This window comes from Erpetoichthys calabaricus, chromosome 12, assembly GCF_900747795.2.
Source record: "Erpetoichthys calabaricus chromosome 12, fErpCal1.3, whole genome shotgun sequence".
NCBI lineage: Eukaryota > Metazoa > Chordata > Cladistia > Polypteriformes > Polypteridae > Erpetoichthys > Erpetoichthys calabaricus.
In genome coordinates, this window is record NC_041405.2 from 111,522,351 (window position 1) to 111,546,026 (window position 23,676).

At 40.9% G+C, this 23,676-nt stretch overlaps 1 protein-coding gene across 3 annotated transcripts in view; it reads right to left on the bottom strand.

The window, feature by feature from the left end:
- Nucleotides 1-23,676, bottom strand: part of frmpd3 (FERM and PDZ domain containing 3) — a 779,808-nt gene that overhangs the window by 607,219 nt on the left and 148,913 nt on the right. For all 3 annotated transcript variants that reach the window (XM_028816887.2, XM_051934418.1, XM_051934416.1), the window contains exon 2: nt 13,115-13,284. The gene's annotated coding sequence lies outside the window, so the exon portion shown is untranslated. The remainder of the gene's footprint in view (nt 1-13,114; nt 13,285-23,676) is intronic.

Below are 23,676 nucleotides of genomic sequence, written 5' to 3' on the forward strand. Positions count from 1 at the left end.
GCAGCATTGGAAGTTTGTGCAGGATTTACAAGCAAATAATGCAAGCATTTTTCCACAGTTCCCCATGGTTCCAGATCCATCCACTATTTTAGCATCTATAATACCCACACAGTTTTATACGGTTTTCCAGGCAATGTTTTATATTATTTTAAGATTTATGCACTGCATCCTCGTCAGATGCATGCCACCTTGAGAGTGATTACTTTATTTCTTTTTATGTATGAGGGCAACCAATATACTTGGACTGTACTTCCTCAAGAGTATGTAATATACCGTTTTCACAGTCTCAAATGTGATCTTTTTCAAGCATGTGCAAATAAGGGAACATCTTTAGGGCTCTCATCAGGTAAGCAATACCAAAGAGAGGGGGCTCAGTTGCTAACCCAATTTCCTTTTCCATCCATAGTTCAGAGGGACATCAGCCAATTCAAGAAGCCCCGTCTCATCTGGGAGTCCCTTATAAAACCAAAATTGAGAGAGAAGGAGCTCCTATTCAGATGTGTTATTCTCATTAAGACCTTTTGCTTGATGGCAGATGGTTTTGCTCAGTGCATAATCTGCCAACAACACATTAGTAAAGTATATCCTTGCCTGGCGAGTGATTTTCTCCCCCTTTTCGTTCCCCTTTGTGCATGTACAAATGGATTCTTTGGAATCACCTAAAGCACAATGTTTTTAATTTGCATTAGTTATAGCAGATTTGTTTTCTAAATGGGTGGAGAGTTTTCCCTGCAGAAAGGTTCATTCAACAGCTACAGATCTATTAAAAGAAATCTCACTTTGAATTACTATACTGTATGTGCTGGTCAGTGACTTTGTAAATAAAGTAATTCAGGACATTTGTGAAGCAATAAAGGTTCTTCAGTTTCTTCATTATTCTAAACTTCTTGAAATAGCTGGATTAGTTGAAGACCAATGATGCTATTCCCAAGATGTGTGCAAAAGCAGAATTGAAATGACAAGATGTTTTATCTTTAGTATTTATTGCATGTCTATTAGGTTGACACCATGTTGTAAAACAGGACTTTCTCCTCATTAAATTTTAACTGAATGACAAAACCAACAGCCTAAAGTTGCAACTTTGACTTTCAAATACACGTTGATGGATATCTGTTCTTTAACTGAAAACCATGCATACATACTGTATTGATTTAACACATTCTCTGTGTTTCACTTACGTTCTGTTTGAATACACATTGCCACCTGCTTTGACTGCACCTGCTCACTAATTCCACCCAGGACACTTTGTATATATTAAAATAGACTAAAAAAAGAATGTCTTGGCACCATGCTGGAAGATTTATCTACAAGTGCTTCACACCACCGAGACTGCTGGTAAGTGTGATGGACAGCCAGTATGGGTTCACTCATCCTACCGTCAGCTTAGACCTGCACAAAATGAGGACTCCTTATATTCGCCTTCCTGATCTTCACTCTCATCTTTATCTGCTTCCAGGTCTACAAGAGGATTTTGTGGGCCCACTGTAGCTCAAAAAACGATAAGTGTGGCTCAGATATCACACTCCAGTTACTGAATATCATTTGTACATATCATTATACAGGCCTATACAAACCACTTTTCACAGGACAGCAAAAGACACTTCCCACCCCGATGACCATGAACATACCCATGGTGTATATGTTGTTAACACTAATTAGTTTTCTCTCATTTGGGCCTTTTTAGTGCTTTACCAATTACATTGGGACATTACTGGCTTTCCACATTCAATCTGCACAAGTATCCCCTTTTTTCCATTGTCTTTTAGGTTAAATTAGTCTTTAAGCCTGTTACAATAACAGGCGCTAGAACAGTAGTGCATAAACATTAGTAGGAACAGTCTATATTAAATGGCAAGGGACCTTGACCTCATTCTGTTTGTTGGTCGTATTTTTCTTTGTCTTTCAGCCTTTCTTTTGTTGATGTTTACTTGCTGAGCTGACCGTTTTTCATGGGCTGCCGCCGTGTATTATGTGTCTTTAATTTTCTGTGACAGTAATACTGTCTTGTACGTCCGCTGGCTTGTACGTCCGTAATATACCTTTAATTTTCTCTGGCGATAATACAGGCGTGCGCGTTGGTAATATGCCTTTAATTTTCTGTGACAGTAATACTGGCTTGTATGTGGTTGTAATATGCGTCACTGTATTGTGTACCTTTAATTTCCTCTTGCAGTAATACTGGTTTGTATTTCCGTAAAACGCCTGCAATTTTCTCTGACAGTAATATCGCGCATCGCACCATACCCCGCGCATGCGCACTTCACCAGAAGACACACACACACGGACACCTGGACGAGGGATTTTATTATGTTAAATGATTATGTTGTAATAGGTGAATTGAGTTTAAGATTCAAACTGTAACAGATACTTGGCCCTTCTTCAGCTTGTCACCGCAGGAAAAATGGTATTTCAACAAATTTTCTGAATGGAATATAGGGAAGGATGAAAGTGTGACACAGTTGATAACTGTCTAAAGCTATTTTCTCCTAAATTGGAGGACGACAATCACCTGGACTAACACTGACATCACTTCCACCATACCCCAGGAAGCCCTGTCACTTCTAGTAATTACCCTGTTTAAGGCCACCAAAAGGTTTGTTTTGGATCCTGCTGCTGAAGAGGAGAGATCTTCTGTAGAAGAACCTTAATTTTCTGACAGAGTATTTTCTTTTTTATATAGTTTTTTGCTCTTTAAAAAGAACTGTGTTATATTAAATGGGGTTACTGTCCTGACAGCCGAGATCAATGACTGTGTCATCTCTCTCTTATTACTAAATGTGTGTGGGTGTGTGTGTATGTATGAATCTATGAATATGAATATATATATATATATATATATATATATATACAGTACTGTGCAAAAGTTTTAGGTAGGTGTGAAAAAATGCTGTAAACAAAGGATGCTTTCAAAAATGGAAGTGTTAATCATTTATTTCCATCAATCAACAAAATGCAGTGAATGAACAACCCTTTGCCTTCAAAACAGCATCAATTCTTCTAGGTACACTTGCACACAGTTTTTGAAGGAACTCAGCTGGTAGGTTGTTCCAAATATCTTGGAGAACTAACCACAGATCTTCTATGGATGTAGGCTTCCTCACATCCTTCTGTCTCTTCATGTTATCCCAGATACACTCAATGATGTTGAGATCAGGAATCTGTGGGGGCCATACCATCACTTCCAGGACTTCTTGTTCTTCTTTACGCTGAAGATAGTTCTTAATGACTTTGGCTGTATGTTTGGGGTCATTGTCCTGCTGCAGAATAAATTTGGGGCTAATCATACGCCTCCCTGATGGTACTGCATGATGGATAAGTATCTGCCTGTATTTGTCAGCATTGAGAACACCATTAATCCTGACCAAATCTCCAACTCCATTTGCAGAAATGCAGCCCCAAACGTTCAAGGAACCTCCACCATGCTTCACTGTTGCCTGCAGACACTCATTATTGTACCGCTCTCCAGCCCTTCGACGAACAAACTGCCTTCTGCTACAGCCAAATATTTCAAATTTTGACTCATCAGTCCAGACCACCTGCTGCCATTTTTCTGCACCCCAGCTCCTATGTTTTCGTGCATACTTGAGTCGCTTGGCCTTGTTTCCACGTCAGAGGTATGGCTTTTTGGCTGCAACTCCGGGTGTCCCTGGTCTTCATCCCTCCAGCACTTCTGGGTGTGGTGGAAGTGCTGACGACCAGGGCTCTCCAGGCATTTGGAAGCCCCATGGCGGTGACCATGGGCCCCTATAGGGTTGAGCTTCCATGCTCCGTTCCCATGGTCCCCATAGCCACAATATATATATGGTGTAAGCATATTTTTTTATGTTAATAAAGCAGCTATGAAGAAAATGTTAATACATTTACAACTTATAGCAAAACCAGCCTAAGCACTTACTGGAAAACATAGTAATGTGCTTACAGTGGCAGTGAAAGCTGGTGTAGCAGGTTAACTAAACACCTTCGCCTTCAAACAAAGTTTAATAACATAAACAAAGGTAAGAATACCGAAAGGTTTATTCTTAACAGAACCAAAAGAAGAAAGAATGCTTAAACTAAACTTTGTATTAGATCTTCTAATTAACTAAAACCTATAATTTCACTTCACATGTATGTAAGAAACTGTTTAATTTGTTTATGATGAGAAGTCTGTGGTGCAGTGCAGTTTTTAAATAAATAATCGCATTCCAGGAAGTGCAGGTGCCGATCAGGTGTAGATGCGTGCGAGCGCACTTCACTCTATGGTTGATTGGGGTGCTTTGGCTGATCGCGCATACATGTGGATTTGTGAGAGGATCAGTCAGGTGCCTCGTTCACACCACAGAGTGGACAAATCACCACACCTGCGCTCAATTAGGTGGGGTCAAAAGCAGCCTGAACAGCAGAGGGAAAAAAAAGAAAACAGAACAGAAAAATGAAAGAAAACAGAAAGAAGGAGGTTAAAAAGAAAGGCAGGAATGGACAGGAGCTGGTGCAACAGAGGAAAGCACGCGGATGGGAAAGTGAGCCCCAGGGAAGAAGAGTGTGGCCAATGCTCAAGACAGGGCTGCAGGTTGCTCCTGCTGAGCAGCCAGGGAGCAGGAGTGACCAAACCATTCCAGGAAGACTTATCTGTAAAGCAAGGGGAATGGCAGCAGGCGTCAGAGGGAGTAAAGCTTGTTGCGGCATGCTGTACATGGACTGGTAACAGGAGCCCGAACAGAATCAAACAGTCTGTGCCTGCTGGCTGATGTCTCCCCATGCTGTGGAATCTGAAGATAGTAAGCTGGGGAGACATCGGATTTCAGAAAGCACCAGCACTCTAGGTTTTTAAAGAAAATGTTCATCCTTGTGTTTAACCTTGTTTTATGGAAATATTTATTTGGACTTTTAACCACTGGATGCTCACTAATTTTATGGATTATTTACTTATTGGGACTGCACTAATTGCATATGCACCACCCCTTAATGAATGTGTGTGACTTCATTTGCTCAGCTCTTCTTCATACATGACTATTGACAGTTACAGGTTGAAGAGGCCCCCGGAAGTGACAAGGTGGGGTGGAGCCAATCTGGACCATCTCAGCACTTGATGTAATCAACTGCCCAATAAATGCCTTTTGTATTGCCAACGATTTATTTTTCAAGTAGTTGACGCAAACACTTTTCAAAATCGCTGGTCCCATGCATAAATTGCACTGACATAAATTATACTTCTAATTTGATCCCAGAAAGTGTCCCTATAAAACTGTTGTATGACACAACTGCGATTGGTAAGTGCTTGGGTGGCATTGTTAATTACAAGTTTCTTCTAGTTTTTGGCTGATAATTCACTTTAATTTGGCAAATGAACATGTTTGCCTCGTAGCATCCAAACTGTACTGTGAATTAATAGAAAAGCACACAACCCTCAATGACCTAAAGTTGTGAATGAGGTAGAGTGGCACTTGGGAAAGCTAATCAGGCTTAGATGAATTTTTGCCAATCGCCCATGCATCCCAGGCAGAGTGTGACAGCAGAGCTATTTCTAAAATATTGTTGTGGTGTGCAAGGGAATTTCATGTTAATCACAATACAGCAGTTGAAAAGGAGTCCAGTATTTTTTGGATGCTATTAAAAAAGCATTGCTTTTATAGCTGAAATGCAAACCCGGTAGTTTGCATTAACAAAATACATAAATTGATGAAAGAGTAGAAGAAACAACTTCGCTTTTGCTCTGTTACATTCTTTTACACAGCTTCCATCAAATGAGCAAACACTTGAAAAGTCATCTGCAAAATGTTTACTAATTTGCATCAGCCATAATGTAACAGTAAAAGGAAGCATTGATAAATAAGACACTTGTCTTCTCAATCCGGAAAGTAGACAAATCTTGCCAACTATGAACATTTTGAACTTAAGTATTTAACAGCACAAAGTACATTTTATGACAACACCACAACATTATATATACAGTACAGGAGTAGTTAGTTATAATATGTAGCAGAAAAACACAGAATATACAGTAAAAAACAAAGGCAATGCAGAATTGCTCTCATGCGCAATAATAGTCTTTATAAAAGTAAGCATATGTAGGTTGGATGAAGATGTCTGGAGATCACGAAGATACAGAAATGATGAATCAGAAATTTAATCAGGGTGACTGCAGTAGGAAAAAGATGTAGTTACATGTCAGGAGGCCCTTGCCTTTAGTGACCTGTAATGTCTCAGTGGTGTATGTAATAACTAAAAGAGATGGCTAGTCAGGTGAGTGTGATCTTTGATTATATTTCCTAGTCATTTCCTGACCTGTGATGTATACAAGTCCTCAATGCAGTGCAGTTTTAGATTGTTTTGCAGTCTGACTTACACACTTCTGTTTATTTTTTGAATGAGCAGATGCATTACAATACCAGACAATTATGGAGGACCTAAGAATTTTTTCAGTGACTGTTCTTTAAAATTTTAAGTTAAAATGTTTAAATTGGTGAAGAAAACACATGAGCTCCTGAGCATTTTGGTAACAAAGATTGTGTTTTCATCCCAGCGCATACTGAAAGTGCCAAGAAATTGAATTGCTTCCATTCTGTTGACAGTGGCACCACTTATAACCAAGGGTGTGGAAGATGAGAAGTGTCTCCTAAAATCCACAACCATTTTCAGAGTATTCAGGTTGGGATTGTTACGAGTGCACCAATTGGAGAGCCTACTTCTCTCACTTACAGCACCTTGGCTCCATTCTGTGATCGGGCCAATCAGGGTGGTGTCATCAGCAAATGTCAGCCATTTTCATGATGGATCAATGAAGGTGCAATCATTTGTGTAGAAAGTGAGAAAGGGAGAGGAGACAGAACACACCCTAAGGGGACCACGTGCTCAGGGTCAAGGAGCCTGACTGATGTTTGCGCAGCTTTACTGCCTGAAGTCTGTTTGTCAGAAAGTCTGAGATTCTGAGACATGTGGTGAAGTTCATATTCACACTGAGAACCTTGTCTTGGAGAAGCGCTGGTATGAATGCATTACATGCTGAACTAAAATCCAAAAACAGTATCATCCTAGAGAGTCTAAATGGTGCAAGATGCAGTGGAGATCAATGTTTACTGTGCTTTCAACTGACCTGTCAACCCAGTGTACAAACTATTGTGGGTCAAGATTTGAGATCCTGAAGAATTAGACTTTTAAATGTCTTGGTTATTACAGATGTCAATGCCAGTGGCCTGTGATCAAATATCCATATTACTAACCGAGAATGCTAAACCGGATGGACGCAGGGACATCCGGCCATGGGCCGTAGCCGCAAAAAGACGTACTGCGCAGGCGCCCCAAGAAATGAGGCGCCGCGAGAGGTGGCCGAGACCACAGAAAAAAGGAGTGAGCACAGAAAAAAGGAGTCAAAGAAATGAGGCCCCGCGACCACAGAAAAAAGGAGTCAGCACAGAAAAAAGGAGTCAAACGCAGGCGACGCACAGCACCGCACGAAACCCATTGCACACGAAACTAGCACACAAAAAAAAAGAAGCCGCTCGCGCCCACCTGCAAGCCCCCCCACCCCCATCCCCTACAGGCACCGGACGGGACACACACAAAGAGGACAATTCAACAAGCCCCTGGCACACAAAAAAAAAGAACCCAAAACCACCCCACCCACCATACAAGCAACGGACGGGACACACACAAACAGGAGGATTCAACAAGCCCCTGGCACACAAAAAGAAAGAAGACGCTCGCGCCCCACCAATCCTCCCCCCCCACCCCGCTCAGGCGCCGAAAAAGCACACAGCGCCGCACGAATCCCATTGCACACGAAACGGGATCCACACAAACAGGAGGATTTAACAAGCTCCTAACGCACCAAAAAAAAGAAGCCGTGACCGCCACGCCAGGCCCATTAGAGACGAGACATGGCACACGAAACGTTCACAACAACGACGAATCAGACCCACAATCACACTAACATCAATAAGAAGTGACACCCAAAGCCCCATTTCTAAAGAAACCGTCCATATTAAACATACGTCATCTCAACACCTTCACACTAGGCAGCATAGGTGGATCTCCTTACAATAAAGCACTATTAACCGTTCAACTGCAGAAAAGGCTCCATATTAACAGTGAGTGCGATCCTCCTTATTACTTATCCATATTTCGCATGCGGAGGAACAAACAAGTCATGAATACACGCTCACGGGTACTGCGATCCTCCTTATTACTTATCCATATTTCGCATGCTGAGGAACAAACAAGTCATGAATACACGCTCACGGGTACAAAACGATTCGGCTCGGATAACGGGACCAAACACACGAACCCGCATGAAACAACAAAATACACGGCGGCGCATCTGCATTTCATCCTACAATAGTTCATTTGATTTTGCATCTACCGGAGTAAATATCAGGTCACCAAAAGGCAATGACCCATACTGCTTTCGCGGATGTGGACAAATATTACATCGCATTAGAACAGTGCACCCTGAAACAAATCAAGAACACAAATATGCACAAATCACGTCGGCACCTACAAAGCGCTTCTGAAACCGCAGAAGAAAAAATGTCTCGGCTCCAAAAACACATGTCACTCCTTATTCCAAATACCGGTCCCAATCACAGAAACATCGGTATCCACTATGACAATGCACAGTAACAATGCACGTGACATCCGTCTTGCCACACTATTAATTATAGATGAATGTACAATGGCATCCAGTCACTTACTCAACACCATTGATAAACTTCTACAAACGTTGATGAATAATAATATTCCCTTTGCGGGAAAGGTACTTTTATTAGGAGGAGATTTTAGACAGTCCTTAACTATTACTCCACTTACAATGCGCTCAGCTATTGTTCAGTCCACCTTAAAATACGCGGACAATTGGCATTGTGTTGATGAATAATAATATTCCCTTTGGAGTAAAGGTACTTTTATTAGGAGTAGATTTTAGACAGTGCTTACCTATTGCTCCACATGCCATGCGCTCAACTATTATTCAGTCCACCTTAAAATACGCGACGACGTCATATAAACAACACGAGACCAAACTACAATACATATACAGGCTCGAGACCTGATTGGTGATAATACGAAGAAACGAACAGTCCGCATAGTAACAGTGAATTCGATCCTACTTATTACTTATCCATATTCCTAACGATAAAGATCAAACAAGTCATCAATTCACGATCACGGATACAAAACTAGACGGCTCGAGTAACGGGACCACAAGCACGAACCCGCATCAAACAAAAAAATTCACCTCGACGCGCTTCTAAAACCGCGGAACAAAAAATGTTACGCGAACAATTGGCTTTGCTTTCTAAAGATACACTTGGTACAAAGCATGCGATTTCCAGATCCCGAATATAACAATGACTCTGATGACGACAATGAACATCTGAATTTCCCCTTAGAATATTTGAACACTATTAACCCAGCTGGATTACCACAACACAATCTTAGCCTTAAAAACAGAACAATAATCATGCTATTAAGAAACCTTAACACTAAACAGGGTTTATGCAATGGCACACGTTTAGTCGTCAACACCATGACACACAATGTTATTCAAGCAACAGTTCTTACAGGATCACATGCTAACAATACTGTTCTCATTCCTAGAATTGACCTTACGAGTTCTGACCTACAATTACCTTTTACATTGAAACGCCGACAGTTCCCCATTAAACCTGCATTTGCCATGACCATCAACAAATCACAAGGACAAACCATGGACAAGGTTGGCATCTACCTCTCTGAGCCCGTTTTTGGACATGGACAACTTTATGTTGCCTTCTCACGTGTTCGACGTTCATCTGACGTTAAAGTTAAAGTTATAAATGCTCCATGCCAAGGAAGACTCATTCAAGGACAGGACACCATCTTTACTACTAATGTTGTGTACAAAGAAATATTCCAATAAACCATTACTCTGTGCCAAACACTGTATTTTTTGCTTTCTATATGCATCATCCACACCTGCACACTATTCTATATCTAATTCATACATCTCACTCTTTGTCATGCCCCAATGCCAGGGGTTGGCGAGCGAAGCGAACAGGGGGCAGAGCCCCCTAGTCAAAAGAAATATTTTACTTCTTCATCAAAGGGATGATTGTGGAATCTTTCAAACAGGCAGTATCCTTGCATTAAGCTACAGACTGAGAGAAAATGTGCCCCATAGTAATAATCCAGGCACACACAGCATCTGGGATTTTGGCCAGAGCCACCTTGATGTGGCACACATACTTTTTTGTATGATGCTGCACATTGACAAGCTGTCCCATCCATGATGAGAGAGCTTCTTTTTAATGCCATTGTTTCAGTATCAGATACTGACTTGGCACAGCTCTACCAGGTGTTGATGCATCACAAATCCAGAGTGTTGGGTTTGAATCCTAGGCCTGAATGTACTGGTGCAGAATTTCCATTTTCTCCACTGGTCTGAGTGGGATTTTCCTTCAGTTAATTTAATTTTTCTCCCATTACTTATAGACCTGCAGATCAGGAGAGCTGGTGATTCAAAATTGGCTCTGTGTGTGATTGTGTATGTGGATGGGCCTTGTCCAGGGCTGTCCTGTTGGCAAAGGCTCGGAGTCTCCTGTGAACCTTGTGTTGTTTGATCAAGGTTAAGAATTTTATGTAATTTTTACTTTTGTGTTGATAGTTAGTGCCACTACCAGACTAGAGACATTTCTAGGCAGCAAACAGACATGAAGCTAGTGACAGAAATTTCAAGTGGATTCAGCAGCATTAATTAAATTTCATTCTTAATATTTAAGAAGGGTGATTGCTTCTAATTTTAATTTAATGTAGGATCCCTAATACAGATGCTGAAAGGCTGCATGCTTTTAATCAAACAAGTTTCTTAATTAAAAGTACATTTTAGTATAAATGGAACACGTCATTTAATTAGATGACTTGTTCCTGTTTGTATTATCTGTATTCTGCCATGTCCAAAATTCAGATTGATGTGTAATTTCTTTCCTGCAAAAAAGAAACATAATCATTTCTGAATCAGAGTGGGCTGGTATCACTCCATCTCACCACTTTCTGTTTTTCTAAATATTTTATTCTAACTGCTAATATTTGTTGTATACAAGTGCAAAGTAACCTAGGCTAGCTGCTCCATTGCTGTTTTTTACACTATCATTATGCACAAAACAAAGTTATTTTGAATCTTAATAGGCAGGTGAAGTAAAATTAAACAAAAAAGGTGTAGTAAGTAAAACTTAAATGGGAATAACTCATTTGGGAATGTGGTGTTTTTTAAACAGAGTAATAGCCTTACTGCTTGAGAAAAGGATTGGTTAACTGGAAGCCAAGTACAGAACTGCATACTGAAAAAGGATTTCCCTTTGGTTGGATAATGACAGGAAAAAATGTGTTCTCAGCCCACTTTAATATTTGTGTCCATTAATGCTTACAGTGACAGTGATGTAACTAATGAGTGACAAGACAGTACAGTATTGTGAAAATGAGACAACCATAGAGTTCTGATGACATGATGGCATGATGCCCAACAGTGCTTTAAAGCACCCATACAAATATTGGGAAATGGAACCAGGAGAAGAACCCAACAAGGATTCTAATATAAAAGATGGCTATGTTACAAGTCAGCTGCAAGCACAGTACAGTATTTTTGTCTATGTATAGACTTTCCAGGCTAGCAGTTAGAAAGTATTAAGGGATTATTTAAAATAACCTAACTTATGTTTTAGTATTCTTATATTGTCAGATCTCCTGTAGGATGATTGTGGAGCTCAATCATATAATACTAATATGTATATCTTGACTACAAGCTGTGCAACTGTAACTAGGCAAAGAATATAAATCCCATTTAGTAAATTATATACATACTACAGATATTAGTGTCAGCAGTACTTGAATAATTTAGCTGTAATTGAAATCCCTGGAGGACAAAAGCATGCTTTTCACTGACTGGAGATCAGAGGGTTAATGTCTGCCATTTGAGCGGATTTTAGTCTTAAGAATCGAAAACACCACATCTAGTATGGCTCATTTAAGACAAAGATTGCAAAAGAGGAGGGAAAAATAAACTGTAAAGAAGTTCAAAGGCTCTTTATTACATTTAATTTAATTCAAAGCTCATTAAGTTGGATGTGCAGATCACTTTTTATATCATTCTGAATAAGGCAGACGCAATGCATTATATACTGCAATGATTTTTATGTTACATCCAAATTATTCTCTAAAAACAGGCTAGTTCAGATTGCATTTTTCATAAATTAGTCCTACATTGGAGTTGCTATTAAATGTTTATAGCATTAAGTTTTTAAATGTTGTGCGTGCTGCAGGAGGGCATCTCAGAGGTTGAGTCCTTGCCTGGACAGGACGTCCTGATAAAAGAAAATGGAAGGACAAGCTCACTGACTGGAAGGGAACAAGAATCCTTACTCAGCAGTAATGCCAGTATGTTGAGAGGACCAGGAGAGATGCCTGCATCCGAGTACTATATCCTCCGATTCACTACAGGGCAGGGTCTCTGGGATTTGGGTGCTCTTTGGATACCCATAGGGCATCATGGAAATTGGAGTTCCGGAATACAGCCCTGTTGGGTTCCATGGGTGCCATCAGGGGGCACTGCAGGGGTATATGGTCCCTACTTTGTGGGACTACCGTATGACCTAGAAGTACTTCCTATGAACCTTGTCCTAGCCCTGGAAGTAGAAAGATAAAAGGAGAGCTGTGTCATCTTGACCAGGCAGTCAAAGTCGGGAGGAGGTGGACAAGGCTTGAAGAAAAGGGATTGTTTTCTGGGTGGCTTAGTTTGGTTGTCTTTATTTTGTCTGTGAAGATAGCATTTGTTAATAAACTATATTTGAGCCCATGACTGGTTTCGATGTGACTATGTCGTGTGTTTGGGTCTTAGTAGCGCACCCTATTAGTTACTACAGTATGTGTAATTAGCTCAAATGTATATTGTTAACATTGTTGTCCATGCTAATTTCCTTTGAGTTTGTACCTTTATCTGTGTTGATTCTGCACATTCTGTGCAGTAAACATCTGTCGCAGTTGAAATATAGTCCTGTCAACCACAAAGAAGGTAACAATCCAGTAAAAGAAATATTTGGAAACGACAAAAATTAAGGTTTTACTTGGGTCACTACAAAATTGTTTCCTAAGTATTTCTAGTACTTACCCAGAGATGTTTGCAATATGTTGTCTTTTTATAATGATAAAATATTATATGGCTTCCACACAAAATTCTTGTCAACACGTAAAGCTCCAAGTCGAAATACATGCCTCTGATCTTCTAAACTAATACTGAATGCCGGGATTATTGTAGGTGTATCAGCTCCTCATTGCCACCTAACAAAAGAAAAAAAAGAAACAAGAGACTGCTTAAACGTGAACGCTGCAGGACTTAACTGAACCAAAGCTTTTGAGGATAACAAATTAGCACAGCAGTATGTTAAGCCAAGGAAAGACAACTTAACTGCAAGAAAAGGGTGAAACTGCCAAAACAAATTATAAACATTTGTCATAATTGTAAAATGAAATATATTTGTAGCTCTGCTGCTGCCTCGCAGTTAGAAGACCTGGGTTTGCTTCCTGGGTCCTCCCTGTGTGGAGTTTGCATGTTCTCCCCGTGTTTGCGTGGGTTTCCTCTGGGTGCCCTGGTTTCCTCCCACATTCCAAAGACATGCAGGTTAGGTGCAGTGGCGATTCTAAATTGTCCCTAGTGTGTGCTTGGTGTATGGGTGTGTGTGCACCCTTGCGGTCAGCTGGCTCCCTGCCCAGGGTTTGTTTCCTGCCTTGCACTCTGTGTTGGCTGGGATTGGCTCCAGCAGACCCCCGTGACCCTGTAGTTAGGATATAGCGGGTTGGATAATGGATGGATGGATATTTGTAGCTCTATTAATTTTTAGCATTGAATAAATGCTTAAAGAACATTTGCTTAAACAAGTGTTAATGTGCCTGCTTTTTAATAGAGACATTCTAGTAAAGGATTTCATATCAGCCATAGTACCTTTTTCCTCAACTAGTATGAAATGAAAAATGTATTTTATGCAGGTTGAATGAAATAGTGTAAAATACCATGATATAACAACATATGATCTAATTACTCTATGGTAAAATTTCTCAGTGTTACAATGTATCCATAAGATCACACATTTCAGCCGTATTCCTGGAAAACTGATAAATTACATTAAATTCTTTAATAGCAGAAATAGAAAAATGAATTTGACCATAGTGAAATAAAAACTTGTCATTCAACAACAGTAAAATATTTGTTTTTGTCACTCTGATAGCGGGCATCTTCATTCTCGTAACTGTACAATATTATAAGAAGAAATAAAGTATTTACCTGCTTATAAGAATCTTAAAGGGCTCAGTATAGAGGAGTGGTCCTAAACACTCCAAAAGTCTGCTCCAACCTTGTCACACCTTACAGGAATACGCTCGGTGCAGTGTTCCATTACCAACTATTACTTGGCACAAATAATGCTTTGTAGATAAGAAATTGTACAACTCAATAAATTACTGCATTTTGTGTTTGGAAAGTTGCTTTGTTAAAATATAAATACATGGCTTCCACTGTTTTTGAACCCAAATTTAATTGGTCATGTTATTTAGTGTCACATACATACACATTGGGGACAGCTTAAGGGTTCAGGTATTGGTAATCTTCCATCAGATGGTGGTAATTAATAGCACCTGGGGCCTCATGCATAATGCTGTGCGTAGAATTCACACTAAAACATGGCGTATGGACAAAAAAATTCAGAGGCACAAAACCATGCGTAAGTCAACTTCATAAATCCCGGTCAGCATGAAAAGTACCGCTCGTGCACGCGCCTGCCACCCCAACTCCTCCCAGAATTTTGCATATTTTAATTTGCAAATCAATATAAATAGCCCTTTCTGTTCAGTGTTCGGTTAAAAGACAATGGAAAAAGCAGGGATGTGAATCTAAAAAATAAAGGGAAACCCCACAGGAACAGGTGCCTCCAGTCCATGGAAACGGCCGTATGCACCATTTATACATGAGGCCCCTTGTCTCTTCCTCCCTGCAGACTGGAAGACTAACCTCACTTGACATCACTTCCAGGGTCAGTCCACTTGGGTCTGTCTCTTCCTGATGGAAGTCCTTACAACTGGAAGATCTTCCATCCTGAAGCAGTTATTACTTAGACTCACTACTGTCTAGGTGATTATTTTTTCTTAACACATTTGTAAACCCCATTTTCTTTTTCTATTATATGAGGTTTGCCCATGGGTGCTCCAACACTTTATGCTTGTCTGTGATTTTTGTTACATTTGGTACATTCAATTATACTAAGATTCATGAACGATGCCAATATTTCTTGAGTGGATGTATAAATGTCTTTCTAAAAAATTTTAAATTCTGTTTATACCTTACTTCTGAAGATAAGGAAAAATATTTCCTTCATAGAATCCATAAATGTGCATTATAGAATATTTGTGATGGAAAAACATCACATTAATGGGATTAGTAGGAAATAATAGGAAAATAATTTTTAATAATTTGTTTGTACTGTTTATACCAAATTTATTGCACATTCTTTGGTTAACTCTTTTAGGGAGGATGTCGACTTTTGTCGACAGGAGGGGTTGAAGGCGAATGTCGACAAAAGTCGACATCCAGGGATAGGGGGTGACAATCAGCTGTTAATGGCGACAAATCTCACTGTCACATCACAGGCATTCCCTCTGTGCTTGGAGGAATGCTAGACTCGTTGACTCGGCAAATAAACATTGCGTGTGCGTGAGTTGCGAAATGTAAACAAAGGCAAGATGGCACCGACATGTGAAAAGGCAGCGAAGCAAGTGAAGAAAAGAAAACACTCGGCAGACGATGTTTTTGTGCATTATCGCGGAGTCGGACTCTTGATTTTTCAGAATCGGACTTTATTGGCAGTGATCAGGAGATCGAGCAAGAGAGTTAGAAGCAGGCATCAGCTGATCAGACACCAGCCGATGCCGCGCCAGCGGATCTGCTGCCAGTTGAGTGCCTTCGCGCAGCCGATGCATCTACGGCAAGGTTCGCATGGGATAAATACACATACATTGATCCGTTGAGAGCCGATCTGGCTACCGGAGTTTACAAGACGGCATGGCTTGCTGTTGGACACGACAGATCACCAGCTGCTGTACTTCAGGCTGCTCTCTCCTGATGCTGCTTTTCAGCTACTGTCAGACGAGACAAACAGGTAGGCAGAGATTTTTTTTGAATCGCGGGCTGCGTTTGCATCGCATTCTCATTTTTCAAAGTGGAAACCCACAACGAAAGACGAGATGAAGCGCGCTGTGGCATTACAAAAAGAGATGGGACAGAACTGGTGATATAACTTCAGGGAGCATTGGTCCAAACATGTTTTGTCCCCTGGTGGCTTAGGTACGTGCTGCTGCAAAGTTTTATTCACTTCTGTAATAAACAGAAGCAAATCCCATGGGGTGAGCCAGGCTATAATGCCATACATAAAGTTCATAAAGTTTCAGAAGATGAAAAGAGGTGACAATACGGTTTTCATGCAGGCAGAAAACTTGGTGGCAGTGGCATGGCACGATGGCAAATGGGTGACTTGTCTCTCTACAGTACACACTAACAACATATGTTAGAAAGTGCAGCAACAGACAATTGAAAAATAGGCATCAAAGCAACACATATTGTAAGGAGTGCAATGTGGCAATGACTGAAATTGGCTGCTTTGAGCGAGATCAGGCTTTGCTGTGTAAAATGTATGTGATATGTATGTGAAATCATAGAGTATGCAGGCTCATACAACATGCAAGACAGTAACATTTGTCAAAAGTAAACATTTTTTGTTGATTTGATATGTTAAACAATTGCTTTGTGTTCTTTTTTAAAAAATGTTAGTTTTTGGAAAAATATTCAGCCCTGGGAGAAAAGAAACATTAGCCCTAAAAGAGTTAAACGTGATAATATCCACATGCTGCTGGTGTTAGGATGGCTTATGTACCAAAATAATGTTATTTGCAACAAATAATAATAGTGACTAAAGGATAATCCAAACTTCCAAAACTCAGAACAACAAAGCAAAGTTTCCCTTGATTAATGGTTTCTTACTTAAAACTTATAATTTATATGATTGATGATATGGGATAAATAATTTATACTAATATATAAATGTAATGAATTATTATTATTATTATTATTTTTATTATATTTTTTACTTTCATTTTCATCATTCTTGTTTTTATCACAATAAACTATACTAATTTCAGTTCACTGCTGCTCTGTCCAAAATATATTTTTGTTTGATTTGCCTATGAACCACTGTTATGTTAAACCATAGCTACATGAGTGAAGACCAGAATGTAGAATTAACCCAAAGAATGCAGATTCATAATGTTTCAAAGCTGATTCAGAAAGTTTTCCCTACTTCTAAAGTCGACATTGTCAAAAAATGTCATACTTGTAATCCTTGAAACACAGCAATCATACAAACATGTAGACAGTCAGTAAGTTTCACAAGTAACGTGATATCAGTAAGTCCATAAAACATGTTTGAACAGCTAACACGTAAATTGTCAGAGTATTTCAGGATACTTAAAAAGATGTCAGGTTCCTGACTCAACTACATGTATTATCTTCCCACATAGCTTTCTCCATGCAAGAGTGAAGACTCTTTTTCTTCCCATAACCCATCACGGTAAGGCATGCCCTTAGTCTGGAAATGCACTGCTTTGGAGTTCTCTGCACATCTCCTATGCCTTTTCTGACTGTTTGGAGCATAGTGACCAAAACTACACATGCTGCTCCAGATGTGGTCTCAGTAGGACATGTGGACATTTCTGATCCTCATAATACACAACAAAAATGACATCTCTTGTTGCTGTACACAGAAGAGCAACCAAATGCATCACTGGAACAAAAGGCATATCCTGCTATGACAGGCTAAGAGAACCAAACTACTTTAGTCTTGGTGTGTGAGAGTTGCATGAGTACCTAATCTCGTTCTTCAAAATTCTCAAAGACTTTAATAAAGCTGATCCAGCAGAATTCTTTGAATTAGAAAAGGAATCACATGCACAAAAGCAACTGTGGGGATGTACTGGACATTTATTTAAAACAAAAAGCTTGGGGCACTCTGCACAGTTTTTTTATGTTGCCCATTGATTTTATATGTTAAAGATTTCACAATATAACTTAACATTTTAATCACTTTGTTGTCATTGCCTCAAGAATGCTAGTCATTTTATAAAGTATTGCTATCCTATGACAAGTTTAATTTACACTTGGAAGTAAATTGGGTTTGGGAGATTCAAACATTTTGATGTTCCGGGGTTATATACTGCATGTGATCTTTTGAGATATTGTATTTTGATCGCAAATAATTGTGGAGCAGGCCATTTCCCTTCTAGACTGAAATCTCCCATGTAGTCAGCTCTTATTTTGTCAAGTGGTCTGGTAAAGAAAAGACATGCCTACCAGAGTTTCTGCCACATTAAAGTCAATGGCATGGACTGTTTTATGAGAATTATTGGGGGCTTACAAAGTTCTAACCCTCTGGCTTCTGAGGCAATTTCTCTTGCTCACTTGGCTTTCAATCTTTCTCAGATATTAGAGCTACCACGCTGTTAGCAATTAGTTCTGAGGTTTACAGAATGCAGATATCTATTTATTTTCTGTACTTATGTAGCTCAGTTGAATTTCAGGGCTACTACAATTAATTGGCCTCTGTCCCTTTAAAAGACCTCTACTCTGCACAGTTGGGAGACCTGCAGCTAGTAAGAGTGTAGGTTATTGTCATTAAAGAGACTAAATGTCTTTTATTAGTCAGCGAGGCAGGCACATCCAGTCACCTGCTGTGATGGGTGGACTTTGAGGAATGTGGCTGTTTCCTAAAAAAGGGAGAGACGGGAGGAGGAAAAAAAAGGAAGAGCATGTAGTGGAGCACCTACACTCATGAACAAAAATTAAAAGAAATTAATAGAAGAGAAAGAAGAGAGAAAAGCGATTTTTAGCCATGCTGTTGAAACATTGGCAGTACAGAACTAGCAGCAGCATATAAGTAATTAAATAAGAAACTTGCTGATGTCTGTACAGTATACATTCGCTTTTGTAAGATATCCCTGCACAACGTGAGTGTTTTAATTTGCTATACTGTAAATTATTGAAAAGTCTGGTACATGTGGAGGATGCCACAGTGTCCAGTTTGGCACAGACAGTTTTCCTGTTTGCAGAAGAACATTTTCACTGGTTTGGTGTGCAGAACTCTTTAGTCCATTTGGGAAAGATAATGTTTGCTAAACGCTGGGCCTCAGCATTGTTGAAGATGGTCTCATTCAGCTGAGATGGTTATCGTACGCCTTGACAAAAGTAAACTCTTTTTTTGTATTTTGAGCTCAGTTGAGTCAAAAGGCCCCTTGATTGTTTTCTGGCCACAACGTTCACAAGCTTCGCGTACAGGCCTGCAATGGGTGCGTGAATGCTTGTGCATATTTGGGCACATGCACTGGCTAATTATTGACATGATTTAGGTCTGTGACATGCTGCAAACGTTGACGTTACAAGAGTTTCAGATTAACGTATATGACCTACCACTGAAATTGATGCCTTTACAAAAGTTTGTGATTACTACTTGTTAAATATGTTTACTTTCGTTCTTTTATGTCTGTACTGTATTATAGTGGTTACTTTTATGGTAAATAGTGGATTTACTATGAATATTTTTAAGAAGGGATAAATTCAACACTTATTCATTATTTTTACTAGTGTTTTAAAAGTTGTTTTATCTATTCAGTAAATATTCTTTCTAATTTAAATTCTTTTGTATTCTCTTTCATTTTATTAACAGCTTATAATATGTGTATGTTTGAGTTGAACTGAAGCAACTGTAGATAAATGTGAAAGTTTTTACATAGTTATTCCCAAAGAAAATTAGCGACAGGAGAGGATTAATTTAGATATATATTGGCTTAATGCAGGAGAAGAAATTAATTTTAATTGTAATCTTTAATTATTATATGTAATCCAATGCAATGCAGGAAACTAACCTTGAAGTGATGCCAATTCATCACAGGGAATAGTCTCACACACTCCCATCTTATAGTAGCATAACATGCACATCCAGTAGAAGTGGGAACAAAATATAATAAACAAAGAAAACACCAAGTAAATGGAAAGGGAAATATGTAGTGTGGGACATGGCCGGCCTTTTATCCCGGCCAATACCCCCAGGCCACCAGGTGGAGCCCTGCCTGCAACATAGAGATGCCCCGAGTTCCAGCAGGGCATCATGGACAGTGGAGTTTTTCATCACAGCCCTGCTGGATACCATGGGAACCTCCAGGGGACGCTGCAGGAAGGCCCAGAGACTATTATGTGCCCTATAACCTGGAAGTATGTCATAGTCATAGCGACAGGAAGAATAACATGTTTCCGGGGTGAAGAAGAAGAGTTTTTATCTGACCCGGAGGTGTTCCAGGTCACGTGGACAGAGAAGGCGAAACACTTCCGGGTCAAGGACTATAAAAGGACTATGGGAAATCCCAGACGTCGAGCTGAGCTGGGTGGAAGGGTGGCAACGCGTCTGGGAGTGTGGAGGATTGTATTAATTGATTATTGCAGTGATTATTGATTTATGAGTATTGTGGAGTGGAGGGTGCTTTGTGAACTGTATGGTCCAAATAAAACAAATTATTGGACTTTTACCTGGTGTCTGGAGTCAAGTCAGAGGGTTCAAGAGGACGACAGCGCCCTCTATCTGTTACAGTAGCGTAGTTGGCAGGATACTCTAGCGTCTTTTGCAGAGGACCTGTTTATAAATTTTCTGTGGGCAGAGAACCCCAAGAAAACAGCATTAAGACACGCAGAAATTTCGAAAAAACCCACCGTTTCCAAGTCCGTGATGGGAAAGAAGAAAGTGAAACAAAGCAACAGCGCCAGCGGAGGAACGACACTCATCATGGCTGACACTCGGGATGAGTTTTGGAGCAGCTACACGGGTCGGGAGAAGCCTCTGGATAAAGAAAACTTCAACGAGGTATGTGCCGGGGATATCAGTAATAACATCTTTAAAATAACTCATTTTGTACCATGCACATACCTCGGAGAAGATCATCCGAAGGTACTGCAGGATGCAAGTGAAGCTCCCGAAGACGGTGATGCACTCTCGGTCAAGCCGATGAGGAAAACATTGGACTTCCGCATGTCAGGTGCCGGTGATGGTCCAACCTGAAGCATTGTGGGAAGGAGAAGGTCCTCGTCCTGCTACATTCAACTTCGATCTCACGAAGACGGACTCGGCCTTGCCGAAAGGGAAGTCGGAGGCGAGCAAAGCACGGCTCACCCCACAAAAAGGTAAGGAGGGCCGGGAAATGGCTGGTTGGACTGCCGACAAATTAGTAAAGGCAGATTGCAGCCTGCCAAAGATGGCGACCCGGTCCTCAGAGAAAAAGAACTCCAATTCCCAGAAGCCTCCGCAAGACCCGTCAGAGCACGTGCCGATAGCGGATGTGCTCATTGGCTCCTGGCTGGCAGGTAAGACGAATACGGAAGTAAGCTTGCCTCCGGCCGAAGTAAATAATATTGTGGACCTGTGGGACCTCAAAACACTGATCGAGCCCGTACGGAGTATTTTGCAGATGTTACAGGCTATAACGAAGATAGTCGGAGACCTGGGAGCGACGGCCGAAGCGCCGATAAAGAAGGTGGACGAATACCTACGGCGGCTGGGTCGTGAGCGTCCCATCTTATATAATTTGGCAGTACAGGTGAGTAAAGATGGTACCGTACAGAATAAAGGGACGCAGTGTGATTCGGGCCCGTGTTTAATAAGTACCGGGTGCCAAATCACTGCGTGCCCTACAAAAGATTGTGGTACGATGACAGAAGGGGTGGGGGAAGCGCCGATCGAACCAAGGTAGCTGAAAAGTGCTGTCTCTTGGAACAATGCGGGGCTGAAGACGCCGCATCGGGTTAATTTAAAATCAAAGGGCTTTCAGACAGTAAAAGGGCTCTCTTTTGTTAATAGAGAGATCCAAACTGTGGACAAGCCCCAGATTAAAAAGGAGATCCTAAAAGAGAAACGGGGGTCTCCTGATAAAGTAGAAAAGGGCGTAGAAAGCACAGAGGCGGCTATGGAACCTCCCTCGGCAGAGAAAAGGGCGGAGACAGAGTTCCCAAGGTGTTTCCAGACTCGTGGAGGAAGGCTACCAGGAGGACGGCAGATTTGTTACAACTGTCGTCGGTCGGGCCATGTATGGCGAAGTTGTCCTCGGAGGACGGGGGATCACAGGGGTTCCCGTTATAACGTTCCCCCTAGGTTCTCTGGGGAGGCTAGACAACATAGCCAAGGCCCGATTTACGAATCCTCCTGGAGGAGGACGACCCTCGCGGGGCTGGACGCTCCAAAACATGTTTTTTCGCTGGGAGGAGAGTACTGTGGGACATGGCCGGCCTTTTATCCCGGCCAATACCCCCAGGCCGCCAGGTGGAGCCCTGCCTGCAACATAGAGGTGCCCCGAGTTCCAGCAGGGCATCATGAACAGTGGAGTTTTTCATCACAGCCCTGCTGGATACCATGGGAACCTCCAGGGGACGCTGCAGGAAGGCCCAGAGACTATTATGTGCCCTATAACCTGGAAGTATGTCGTAGTCATAGCGACAAGAAGAATAACATGTTTCCGGGGTGAAGAAGAAGAGTTTTTATCTGACCCGGAGGTGTTCCAGGTCACGTGGACAGAGAAGGCGAAACACTTCCGGGTCAAGGACTATAAAAGGACTATGGGAAATCCCAGACATCGAGCTGAGCTGGGTGGAAGGGTGGCAATGCGTCTGGGAGTGTGGAGGATTGTATTAATTGTTGATTGTAGTGATTATTGATTTATGAGTATTGTGGAGTGGAGGGTGCTTTGTGCACTGTATGGTCCAAATAAAACGAATTATTGGACTTTTACCTGGTGTCTGGAGTCAAGTCAAAGGGTTCAAGAGGACGATAGCGCCCTCTATCTGTCACAGTAGGCTTCACACAGACAGTGGCAGGGATGTGCTGGGATTTGAACCCACGTCTCTAGACCTATCAGTGTTAACCTCAGTACCACAATTTTACTGTTTTTAAAATCTATATTAAACCAGTAATGGCACACTGCACGATAACGTGTAGTAAATACACTTGACTTGAGCATTCATAGTTTTCATACTCTTTCTTGCTCAGAGATTGATGCGCTGACTGCTTCCTGAGCAGCTCTTCTTTTCTCCACCCTAGCAGCCCACTTCTTCTCTTCGTTGGCATCTTTTTGCATTAAAACTGATTACGTCAGTGTTTGTGTTGCAATTGCTTAGTTTGTTTTCTTTAATTTTTCTCTTAAGCTGGCCCTTAAGTCTTCAATCTGCCTCAAGAATGATTTAAGATATGAAGAGGTAGGGGAAGTGATGGCGAAGGAGGTAGGGATGAGAACAGTGCCCGTATGCATGCGCCCCACGGCCGCCCTGCTGCCGAGAGCTGATTCTACAATAAATTAAAATAAAAATAAAAAGAGGAATAACCTTGGAGGTCAATCATCACCGCGAAAGCGGACAGTAGACGTCACGTAATATACATGTACCAAATTACAGGTCAATAGTTCAAATGGTTTGCGAACTACAGGTGATTTAAAATCCTGGACAGACAAACGGACAGCTACAGTAACGTATTATATAAGAAGATAGTTTGTTATTATTCCTATTTTCAGTGAAGTTAATCTCATCTTCAGATATTCTTGCTATAG